Here is a 12,873-nt window from a genome sequence, read left to right on the forward strand (position 1 = left end):
TCCATATCAATAACATTACAAACCACTTCATCCCGTTAATGCTTACTGATGGAAAGTGGGATACGGAAGGTTTTTCTGACACGAACTGAAGGTCCTTTCTTCACCCATCCAAGAGAATATGGGGTGACATGAGGCTCTGTTGGCAGCTGCAAACACTCCACCACCTTCTTCACTAAAAAATTCTCACAACTTCCGTTGTTTACAATCACTTCGCAAACTTTGTCACCGATGAAGTAAAGAGAACAAAAAATGCAGTTTCACTGCCCCGCCTCTTTTGGTGCTAAAAGAACTTGCTGCAACACCAAGGTGAGGTGCCCATTCCTTTTTAGTTGCAAATTGAGCACATGCATAGTCATCATCACCACCAACTTCTTCTTCATCGTACTCTTCTTCATGGTTCTCGTCAGACCGATGTCCAATTTGGGACAAACGTTAGACCGATGTCCAATTTTGTTGCACCGATAACAAATGTCTCCGGTAGGTTTGGCATACAAATTCTCTCTCGAAAGTTGGTTTCTACTCCGCCCCTTGTTGAAAGTTCTGCTAGTCCCTTCGTTTGATGCTCGAGAAGGAAAATTTGAAGGTTTTGACACTCCAAAATTTTGTGGGACATATTTGCCTTTGTTTGCAGTCGATACAAGAGGAAGCTCGGAGTGATCTGTCATGCTTTTATTGCCCTGGCCGCAATTGATGTACATATGGTACAAAAGCTCCACATGTAAGAAACGACCCATCAAGAGCTGCTTCATTTTTCTCCACCTGCGAATTCAATTCTTTCTTTGCAAGAGTGTTCTGTAATTGAACCCACCCAACAGTAACAGTTGCTTTGAGACGGAAAGCAACCATCTTCACTATCTTCGTCTCGGGGACCTCCATGACATCAAAGAATCTCTCTACTTCCACTAGCCAATCCAGGAAGTCTTCAATTTTCAGATTCCTCGCAAAAGTTGGAATGTCGGTGTTAATCCAAAAATCATCAAAGTTGTTGCAGTTTTGGTGATTTGGATTTTTAGTCAGGGGCGGTTTTACAGCTTCTTCTTCAGAGCCTGATTCGCTGTCTTGAACACGAGGCCTAGGAACTCTCGGATTATTTCGACAGCTCTTTGATTATTTGGACCGAGGGCTTGGAGTAACATCTCACGAAGCTATCCAAATTGCATAGTCAAATTTGCAATCTGCTCAGCCTGAGCGTCTAACTCCGATTCACTATCACGATCACCCATGAATTTATAGAACAATCAATGATGCCTAGAAGGGAGAAACTCACTCTGATACCAATTGATGCAATGAAGCAAGAAGGATACAAACGTAAGCCCTCGAAGAGCAAGTTTCTAGAGTCCACCAGAATTTGAGAGAAATCTTAATAACTTTGCTTTGATTATTGATTGAATAAGATAAGTTACATTGGGAGCCAACACTTAAAGACATAAACTTAGCCTTGGAAAGCTAAAGAGTCTTGGAACATACAACCACAATAAACTCAACCTTGGAAAGGCTCGGGAGTCTTGGAACAAACAATGACAATAATGGAACGTGAAACCAGTGCCTGATTTTATTACAGAAAGTAATCGGACGTGAAACCAATGCTCGATTTAATTACAAAAATTAAAATATGTTTTTGGAAGCCTAAAAGACCTTGAATGGCTAAATTCCCTCGTGCATCATGGGCCAAGATCGGAGATCGGACGTCAAATCTGCAAGTTCCCACTTTGTCCTTTTGTCCTCCAATGGTCCATCTCCTCTTAAATCGATTTAGCCATTTGTTCTACATCACTTAGGGATAGGATTGGATCGGAAGACACATGTAAGACAGGACTTGTAACCCATACATAAAGATATGTAGATAACCAACTCTATTATGGAATCATAACCCATTATATCCAATCATTCCATCTCACATTTTGATGCAACAAATAAAGGATTGGACTCAATTACATATTCATGTCGGTTGTTTTGATAAAAGCCGAAAGGTCTATGGGATATCATCCACCAACTGATTCATAATATCTCCTGTTTTGCTTTAAATTTTCCATAGCTATTTTCATGTCTATCTATCTTATAAAATATTAAAAGGAACATTGTAAGGAAATGTTTTGGAACGGGAACCAAGTCGAGCAGTATCATGGCTCCTGGACCAATTTTCTATCACTGAACTGAGATATTACACAGCGTATGAATTTGTAAATCAATTTGCTTTAATTTTGTATTTAAATGTTTAGGAAATGTTTTTAAATAACTGAAAGCGCTTTTTAAAAAAAAAGGTTTTTGGATTCCAAAAGCATTAAAAGTGTGTTTTTTTTTTTTGAAGAATTGACTTGTATGCTTACTAAAAAACGTAATCTCCAAATGAGCCCTTAATCTTTTACTTTATGACTTATTCGGAAGTACTTTTAAAATGATTGAAAGCGCTTTAAGTGCTTTTAAAAGTACTTCGAGCCTTTTTGCCTTAAGACTCGTTTGGAAGTGTTTTTAAAATAACTAGTATTTTTTATGAGATTGGTTATAGGTTCCAAAAGCACTTCAAATGCATTTTAAAAGAAACACCAAATATATACTTTTTGCAAGAATGACTTCTAGTGTTTTTTCAATATCTACTTTGATTTTCACTAGACGAGTTCTTAATTTTCTTCCTCATTTAAAACCTTCTACCTGCACATCCATGATCCATGTAGACAAGGACCTCTCCGCCACCAGGTCGTTTAAAAAGAAAAAAAAAATTAAAACCTCTTCTTCTTCCTCGTTTATAACATTCTGCATGCACATCCATGGAGACAAGGACTTCTCCACCACCATTTCCCAACCCATCGGGGGTTCCCCAATGGTCGATCAGAGATGTTCTCCCAGAATCCGGAGGATCCCGAGGCCACCCGGGTTCCTATGTGGATCTAGTAGCGAATCCAAAAATTGAATTTTGGGGGCCCTGTGGCAATTGGGTCCTATGGCACCAAAAATGTAGGAGAATGTTTAATCAAATTGTTAAAATAAATATAAGTTTAATCTAAGAAGCTTTTTACTAAGGATTCTTTAAAAATTATTTTCACTAAAAAATGTTTTTAGTCATTATAAAAGCATTTCCAAATGAATGACTAATATTTAGCTGGAAACACTTTAGGTGTTTTTAGAACCATTTTTTTTTCTTCTAAAAACACTTTTAATTATTTTAAAAGCATTTATAAACGAGTTTTTAAATTTCTGCCATATCTATTTGTGAAATTAAATTTGTCTTTCCAACATTTTCAATATAAAAAGAAAACATAAATTCTAAAGTTTTAGTTTATCTACTCGGATGGTCGAGAAACAAAATACATGACCTGAGAGAAAAATATTAATTTTTTTGCTGGTTTTGCTTTAATTTTCTGCTTAATTGAGTAGCAAGAAACAATATCCAAGTGTGGTGAGCAAAAACGCTCGCGTCATTTGGTCATTCTGAGTCTCTCGAGCTAAACAGCTCAGACATCAAAATTGCGACTAAAAACTCGATCCTCGGCACCCAAAACCCAAAAATGGCAACTTTGGTTGCAATGCCCAAGATTCGAATGAAGATTAGAGTTTTCCCAAATGTTTTTCCTCCATTTTTTCCCCAATCCCACAACAAAGTCTCAGTCTTCCATGGAGGGAGGAGGAGTTTCTCATTCTCTGCTGCATCGACCCAACATCCAGTACGCGTTCGCTTCGCTCCTTCTCCCACCGGAATCTCCACGTCACGGGCCCAAATTCCTTGTGAAACCAATGCCTGATTTTATTACAGAAATTAATTGCACGTGAAACTAGTGCCCGATTTTATTATAGAAATTTAAAAAAATTTGGTAGCCTATTTGAATTTAACTTTTTAAATTCAAAAACAATTTTTAAGTTTTAGGCCTTAAAAACTTAAACTCATTCATTTCTTTTCTCTCTCTCCTTCCCTCTCACTCCAAATTTCTCTCTTTTCTTCTTTTTCTCTCCTTTTTTTACCTTTTTCATCTCTCCTCCAATCCGCTATCTTCAGTCTATCGGTTCTTTCTCTTTCTCTTCTCTTCCTCTCTATCTCGTTCGATCCTCTCTCTTCTTTCTCTTTCATTCAATCATCTCTTACTTTCCTTCATCCTCTCTCATCTTTCCCTCTCTCCTGCGATCCCCTCTTTTTAGATCTCTTTGTCTAGTTTAAGTCGTAAGATTTAAAATTTTTAAATCGCAAACCAATCAAGTTTTTAAGTCTTAAATAAAATTATTTTCAAGAAATGTTTCGAGAAATGATAAAAAAATTTAAATAGGATACTAAACAGACCCTAAAATTTCTGGTGCATCACGGACCCAAAATGGAAATCGGACACCAAATGTGCAAGTTCCAACTTCGTCCTTTTGTCCTTTGACGGTCCATCTCCTCTTCAATTCATTCAGTCATTTGTTCTACATTACTTAGGGATAGGATTGGCTTAGAAGGCACGTGTAAGACATGACTTGTAACACATGCATAAGGATATATTAGATAACCAACTTTATTGTGGATTCATAACTCCTTACTTCCAATCTTTCTGTCTTACATTGTGATACAACAAATAAAGGACTGGACTCGAGCACATATTTGTGTTAGTTGTTTTGATATGAAAGCCGAAAGGGCTATGGGATATCATCTACCAACTGATTCATAGTATCCCCTGTTTCCCTTAAATTTTCCATAGCTATTTTCATGTCTATCTATTTTATTAATTTCAATTTTATATGATAATAATTTATCAGTCATCGAATTTGTTAGTTTTCACGTTAGTTATCCAACTATTTGCATATACGTACGTACATACATACATACATATATATATATATATATATATATATATATATATATATAGATACACACTTTCAACTATACAACGAAGCAGATTGCATTTATTTAATGAATCAAAATCTATTTCTATTCCAGTGTTTCTTCTATTGTAACTGTGTTATTTCATATCAATCAAAATGGCTTCTTTTTTTCTTTTTTTTTGTCAGACGATAAATTTTATTAGATTAAATGCTAAATTAACCACCGATAGAACTCGAACCCATGCCGTCACGTAAGGACTTTATACATTTTCACCATTGTGGTAAAGGGTCACTTGCATCAAAATGGCATTTGGATAATAGTAGTGTTGAATTAGTAATCCCAAACAATACGGCTACAGTTAGAGTTATTCATTAGTAATATCGATATCTTACATATTTGTGAATAGGTGCTTGTCGCAGTAATGGATTCTTATGTTCGTAACTCGGAGCAATGCTTTAGAATGTTCGTAACTCGGAGCAATGCTTTAGAATTTAGGCATGGGAAATACGACCTTTATGTGAGGGACCATTTTGGGGGTTTCGGGCACTCAAATAAAAAGGCTATACTACACTTACCCAACTTTTATCTCGTGGTTGCATTTCTCTCCCTGTGTCGTAAACCGACGCTTCTGATTGCCCTATCTAGTAAGGCCTTTGCTTCCTGCTACAGAAAATAGATCTCTGCCCGATTGCCAACAATCGACTGTTGGAAAGAACTCCATAATAGGGCCGGCCCTGAGGGGGGTGCAAGTAGTGCCACCACACAGGGTCACCAAATCGGAAGGCCCCCGATTTTTCAATTTTGCATGCATATACGTATATATAGTAGTATGTGTAGAATATTACAAACTTGAGTCTTAGCGCAAGTGATATTATTGCTTCTTTACATCGGCCTAGGGGATGGGTTTGAAACTTGTCTCCATTATTTTTTCAGTTTATTTTTATTAAATACATAAGCTTCCACAAAATAATATAAAACTTTCACACAATAACATGAAAATTCGAACACTGGCCCTCTAAATAGTTAAGGAAAAACAATACACCACCTTTCCACTTGTTGATATGTTAAATTTGTTTGTGCTATTGGAATTTATAGAAGTTTAATTAAAAACAAAAATTATTTTTTCGAACAAAAAAATTAAAAAAATAAATCTTTAGTACTTTTTAGGGCCTTCAATTCACTTTCGCACAGGGCCCCTGAAATCTTAGGGCCGGCCCTGCTCCATAAGCTGGACTAAAATTATATTTTTGAACAAAAAAATTAAAAAATTAAATCTTTAGTACTTTTTAGGGCATCCAATTCACTTTCGCACAAGGCCCCTGAAATCTTAGGGCCGGCCCTGCTCCAGAAGCTGGAGTTAGGATATTCAAACATGTAATAGTTGGATGTGTCATGGGTGGTAATTTATATAACAAGACACTCGTGTCCAAAGCACTGTACGGAATGCGTGAGGCTTTTGTGTATTTTGGAGTATGAATTCACAAGAATAGAGGTATGAATATGGGAACTAGTTTGGTCAATTTATTGTGGTAAGGTCGTGTCCTTACTAAGCTACTAAAGCTCAAACCCTCTGATTCTGCTTCTTTTTAGTTTTTATTTGTTTATTTAATTTTTAACTCGCACACTGGATGAGGAGTTATTTTTAACTTATCACCTGAGTTACCTTATGTACCATTTGGTACGTGGGACGGGACGGAACGGAGTGGGACGAGGTGTTCCGTCCCACGTTTGGTACGCCTAAAACAGGTGGAACGCGCTGTTCCACGGGATGAGTTTTGGGTGAATTTTCATTCCGCCTCATCCCCTAGAACGATTCGTTCCACATCTGTGGAACACAAAATTTGCTCCCTCTCTGTTCCGTCTCGTCCCGTCTGCATACCAAACGATACCTTACGTAATGTTATTTTTACACAAAATTGAGGCTAGTGGGCTTCTATTTGTCAATTCGTTGATGTGATTCTCGATTTTTTTTACTTTAGCAGGTGTTAGCCACTGCCCGGAGCGGAAGCGAAATTGAGATCGCGTAAAAACAGCTAGTTTGTTTTCTTCGTTACTGTATTTTTGGTCGAAACTCTTTATATTAGTTAAGTTGATACTGTATAATATGTTAATTGAGCCTAAATTCTGACAATTGTTTTAAAAAAATTCAATTTCTGAAACACATGTGCAATGCACGTCTCTCCCCCCATCCCCAAATTCAAAATATTTAAATAGATACTTTAGGGTCTGTTCGGTATTTGATTTGGATCCAATGTTTTTAACTCAAAAACAAGTTTTGAGTCACAAATTTAAAGTCTTTGTTTGGTAGTGGATTTGAATACAATTCTCAAAACCACTACTCAAAAATATCTGAAAACAAGGGCTATTGGTTGAAAACACAAAAAGTGTGTTTTTAGACCTTTTAATTTATGGATTATCATTCCCCTTCTCTCTCTCCCTCTCTCTCCTCTCTCTCATTCGATGTACTCCCTTCCCTCTTGCCTCTTCAATCCTCTTTTCTCTATTGCATTTCCAATCCCTTCCCGCTTATATCCACCATAGCCACCACCTCTATCCTTCTACCTCCAGCCAAGACAATTCGATCTCTCCCGCCTCTTCAATCTTATCTCTTCTCACTTGCATCCACCATAGCCACCACATCTTCCATATGGTCGTTGGATCTCAGGTTTGAGACTGCTAACATGATTAGCCTCTGTCAGCGCAAGTTTGGAGTTGGTATAGCCAAAGGAGTCGCCGCTAGGGAAGTGAGGGATGCGGTGGTCAGGTAATTGCTTGGGCTGGGCGTTTGACTTTTTCTGTTTGTATTAGTTTTGAGAAATTGCATACCAAACAAGGTTTTGAATTTAAAATTTTTAAATCAAAACATGTGTTTTTAGAAAAAATTAAAATTTTGAGTTTCGTTTTCAAGTCAGATGCCAATCAGGCCATTAATATCTCTCTCAACTCACTCTCACTCTACTTTTACTCCCTCTCTGCGCTCCTCTCTCTAATTTCTCTCTCTAAGGGCTGGTTTGGTATTGCTGTGCTTTGAAAAAAAGCTGCTGTGAGAATAAGCGGCTGTGCTGTGAATAAGCAGAGTGTTTGGTAAACTTTTTTGTAAAAGTGCTTTTGAAAAAAAAAGCAGTCTGATAGTGGGTTTTTTCATTAAAGGAGCATTGTAGCTCCGTGTGCTTTGAAAAAAAGCCAGTTTTCCAAAGCTGCAAATAGCAGCTTCAGCTTTTTCCTTTGATTTCAGCTTATTCTCACAGCAGCTTCCAAAATAAGCCATTTTTTTTTCAGTTTACCAAACACCTAAAACCCTCACAGCTTTTTTTCATGGGTATTTTTTTTAAGCACCTCACTCCCAAACCACCCCTAACTCATTCTACTTTTCCTCCCTCGCTCGCTTGTTTTCCAGTACACCATTTTCAAAAGAGAAAACATGACCCAGCCCTGGTCTTCTTTAGAAGACGCAAAACTGAGTAGTCTTCGTTTGAAATTTCCAGGTAACTTTTACGGGACGATCTCGAGATTCTTTGCCGTTCGCACAGAGAGGAGATTTTTCAAAGGATTCGTGAACTCGACAATTCTGACCCAGACACATTGGTTTGGCCAATCTTGTTTAAAACCAATGGAGAGGTAAATTTCAGTCTTTATTTTACATATTAGGGGTTTGATTTTCAAATTTTTAATATTTCTTATTCTGGGTGGGTTTTGTTTTCAGGAAACAGTGGAGGGTTCTGTTCAAGGACAACCACTGAAGATAGAAGCCTGCGAGGAAGTACACCGGAAAGAAGATGTTTCTGGTAAGTTTTTATTTCTGTTTGTAAATCTTGTTTTTTATTTTATTTATAATTTTCTTTTTATTTGTATTTTTTTTTAATTTAGGGATCTTGATAAAATTTTGTAAATTCTCTTTCTTTAGTTTAATTTTTTGGTTTCTGCTCTTTGTAATCGTGAATTTTGTAAATTCTGTTTGTTTTCTTTAATTGAGGTGGGTATTCTTGAGAAAATTGTTGTAAAGATTTTGAATTTCTGATAAATCATTGAGATTCAATCTTGATTCCCTGAATTAGCGGTATAGATTTTGAATTTCTGAAATAGTTGTATAGATTGAATTTCTGAAATAATTTCAGTTGGGGTACCCTCATTCTTACACAATGTAACCGTATCCTTTCATTCTTTAGCCACAAACCCATTCTAAGGATCGATCACGATAACAACACAAATAGCATTATTGAATCTTCCTCAACAAACCAACCAATTGAATCTTCAAATTTACAACACAATTAGATCAATAACTTGAGCTGTAAATGCATACATAATCCTCTCTTACTTTCTCACTAGCTAATACTATAAACAAAATCCAAAAGCAAATCCAATACTCAACAATTTATCATAGAACAACAATTGATACGACTATTTTAGGTAAACACAATTGAAGAAACAAAATAATTCACACCAGAAACCAAGTTACTACTGTTAAAGCAAATCCAAAGCCCCAACAAAAATTCACAATCTATACCACCAATTCAATGAATCAAGATTGAATCTCAACCTTTAATTGTGAATTTCTGTTGGGGCTTTGGATTTGCTTTAACAGTAGTAACTTGGTTTCTGGTGTGAATTATTTTGTTTCTTCAATTGTGTTTACCTAAAATAGTCGTATCAATTGTTGTTCTATGATAAATTGTTGAGTATTGGATTTGCTTTTGGATTTTGTTTATAGTATTAGCTAGTGAGAAAGTAAGAGAGGATTATGTATGCATTTACAGCTCAAGTTATTGATCTAATTGTGTTGTAAATTTGAAGATTCAATTGGTTGGTTTGTTGAGGAAGATTCAATAATGCTATTTGTGTTGTTATCGTGATCGATCCTTAGAATGGGTTTGTGGCTAAAGAATGAAAGGATACGGTTACATTGTGTAAGAATCAGGGTACCCCAACTGAAATTATTTCAGAAATTCAATCTATACAACTATTTCAGAAATTCAAAATCTGTACCGCTAATCCAGGGAATCAAGATTGAATCTCAATGATTTATCAGAAATTCAAAATCTTTACAACAATTTTCTCAAGAATACCCACCTCAATTAAAGAAAACAAACAGAATTTACAAAATTCACGATTACAAAGAGCAGAAACCAAAAAATTAAACTAAAGAAAGAGAATTTACAAAATTTTATCAAGATCCCTAAATTAAAAAAAAATACAAATAAAAAGAAAATTATAAATAAAATAAAAAACAAGATTTACAAACAGAAATAAAAACTTACCAGAAACATCTTCTTTCCGGTGTACTTCCTCGCAGGCTTCTATCTTCAGTGGTTGTCCTTGAACAGAACCCTCCACTGTTTCCTGAAAACAAAACCCACCCAGAATAAGAAATATTAAAAATTTGAAAATCAAACCCCTAATATGTAAAATAAAGACTGAAATTTACCTCTCCATTGGTTTTAAACAAGATTGGCCAAACCAATGTGTCTGGGTCGGAATTGTCGAGTTCACGAATCCTTTGAAAAATCTCCTCTCTGTACGAACGGCAAAGAATCTCGAAATCGTCCCGTAAAAGTTACCCGGAAATTTCAAACGAAGACTACTCAGTTTTACGTCTTCTAAAGAAGACCAGGGCTGGGTCATGTTTTCTCTTTTGAAAATGGTGTACTGGAAAACAAGCGAGCGAGGGAGGAAAAGTAGAATGAGTTAGGGGTGGTTTGGGAGTGAGGTGCTTAAAAAAAAATACCCATGAAAAAAAGCTGTGAGGGTTTTAGGTGTTTGGTAAACTGAAAAAAAAATGGCTTATTTTGGAAGCTGCTGTGAGAATAAGCTGAAATCAAAGGAAAAAGCTGAAGCTGCTATTTGCAGCTTTGGAAAATTGGCTTTTTTTCAAAGCACACGGAGCTACAATGCTCCTTTAATGAAAAAACCCACTATCAGACTGCTTTTTTTTTCAAAAGCACTTTTACAAAAAAGTTTACCAAACACTCTGCTGATTCACAGCACAGCCGCTTATTCTCACAGCAGCTTTTTTTTAAAGCACAGCAATACCAAACCAGCCCTTAGAGAGAAATTAGAGAGAGGAGCGCAGAGAGGGAGTAAAAGTAGAGTGAGAGTGAGTTGAGAGAGATATTAATGGCCTGATTGGCATCTGACTTGAAAACGAAACTCAAAATTTTAATTTTTTCTAAAAACACATGTTTTGATTTAAAAATTTTAAATTCAAAACCTTGTTTGGTATGCAATTTCTCAAAACTAATACAAACAGAAAAAGTCAAACGCCCAGCCCAAGCAATTACCTGACCACCGCATCCCTCACTTCCCTAGCGACGACTCCTTTGGCTATACCAACTCCAAACTTGCGCTGACAGAGGCTAATCATGTTAGCAGTCTCAAACCTGAGATCCAACGACCATATGGAAGATGTGGTGGCTATGGTGGATGCAAGTGAGAAGAGATAAGATTGAAGAGGCGGGAGAGATCGAATTGTCTTGGCTGGAGGCAGAATGATAGAGGTGGTGGCTATGGTGGATATAAGCGGGAAGGGATTGGAAATGCAATAGAGAAAAGAGGATTGAAGAGGCAAGAGGGAAGGGAGTACATCGAATGAGAGAGAGGAGAGAGAGGGAGAGAGAGAAGGGGAATGATAATCCATAAATTAAAAGGTCTAAAAACACACTTTTTGTGTTTTCAACCAATAGCCCTTGTTTTCAGATATTTTTGAGTAGTGGTTTTGAGAATTGTATTCAAATCCACTACCAAACAAAGACTTTAAATTTGTGACTCAAAACTTGTTTTTGAGTTAAAAACATTGGATCCAAATCAAATACCGAATAGACCCTAAAGTATCTATTTAAATATTTTGAATTTGGGGATGGGGGGAGAGACGTGCATTGCACATGTGTTTCAGAAATTGAAATTTTTTAAAACAATTGTCAGAATTTAGGCTCAATTAACATATTATACAGTACCAACTTAACTAATATAAAGAGTTCCGACCAAAAATACAGTAACGAAGAAAACAAACTAGCTGTTTTTACGCGATCTCAATTTCGCTTCCGCTCTGGGTAGTGGCTAACACCTGCTAAAGTAAAAACAATCGAGAATCACATCAACGAATTGACAAATAGAAGCCCACTAGCCTCAATTTTGTGTAAAAATAACATTACGTAAGGTATCGTTTGGTATGCAGACGGGACGGGACGGAACAGAGAGGGAGCAAAGATGCCCTCAGATTGAAACAAGGAGGAAGAAGGAGACGGAGATGTTATAATTTTGTGTTCCACAGATGTGGAACGAATCGTTCTAGGGGATGAGGCGGAATGAAAATTCACCCAAAATTCATCCCGTGGAACAGCGCGTTCCACCTGTTTTAGGCGTACCAAACGTGGGACGAATCGTACTAGATACTACTTTCCTTCTGTTGTTAATATCGTTCTGCTGGGCTAGCTGATTGTCATTTCGGCACAAGCCTCCAAGAACAGTAGTATACTTTCCTTCTGTTGTTAATACCGTTTTGCTGGGCTAGTTGATTGTCTTTTCAGCACAAGTCTGCAAGAACAGTAGTATACTTTCCTTCTATTGTTAGTACCGTTCTGCTAGGCTAGCTAATTGTCTTTTCAGCACGAGTCTGCAGAACAGTAGTATAGTTTTTGTTTCTTCATACCATCACTAAATTAACTTTTGTTAAGATTCAATCTTGTTTTCCTGAATTCGTTGTATAGATTGTGAATTTCTGATAAATCGTTGAGGATTTGGTTTATAGAATGTGTTGTGTTGATTTCTGATAAATTGTTTACTTGGTTGTCTTTCTGTTTCTTGATGCTATCACTAAATCAAATTTTGTTGAAATTCAATCTTTCCCTGAATTGGTTGTATAGATTGTGAATTTCTGATAAACTGTTGGGGATTTGCTTTAACAGTAGTAACTTGGTTTCTGCTGTGAATTATTTTGTTTCTTCAATTGTGTTTACCTAAAATAGTCGTATCAATTGTTGTTCTCTGATAAATTGTTGACTATTGGATTTTGTTTCTAGTATTAGCTAGTGAGAAAGTAAGAGAGGATTATGTATGCATTTACAGCTCAAGTTATTGATCTAATTGTGTTGTAA

General features: G+C 36.4%; 2 long non-coding RNA genes across 3 annotated transcripts; one reads left to right on the top strand and one right to left on the bottom strand.

Annotated features, from left to right (window-relative positions):
- Positions 1-4,186: 4,186 nt before the first annotated feature.
- Positions 4,187-7,544, bottom strand: LOC126586542 (uncharacterized). The gene is made up of 2 exons (XR_007610839.1): positions 7,425-7,544; positions 4,187-7,334 (listed from the first exon to the last, which is right to left on the bottom strand). It is a non-coding gene; the product is annotated as an uncharacterized LOC126586542 (long non-coding RNA).
- LOC126586539 (uncharacterized) lies at positions 7,462-8,837 on the top strand. 2 transcript variants are annotated; one of them, XR_007610836.1, is made up of 3 exons: positions 7,462-7,550; positions 8,272-8,404; positions 8,490-8,837. It is a non-coding gene; the product is annotated as an uncharacterized LOC126586539 (long non-coding RNA). The 2 variants fall into 2 exon arrangements; XR_007610835.1 differs by lacking the exon at positions 7,462-7,550 and having other exon boundaries at positions 8,118-8,404.
- Positions 8,838-12,873: the final 4,036 nt, after the last annotated feature.

This window comes from Malus sylvestris, chromosome 10, assembly GCF_916048215.2.
Source record: "Malus sylvestris chromosome 10, drMalSylv7.2, whole genome shotgun sequence".
In the NCBI taxonomy this organism is placed as follows: domain Eukaryota; kingdom Viridiplantae; phylum Streptophyta; class Magnoliopsida; order Rosales; family Rosaceae; genus Malus; species Malus sylvestris.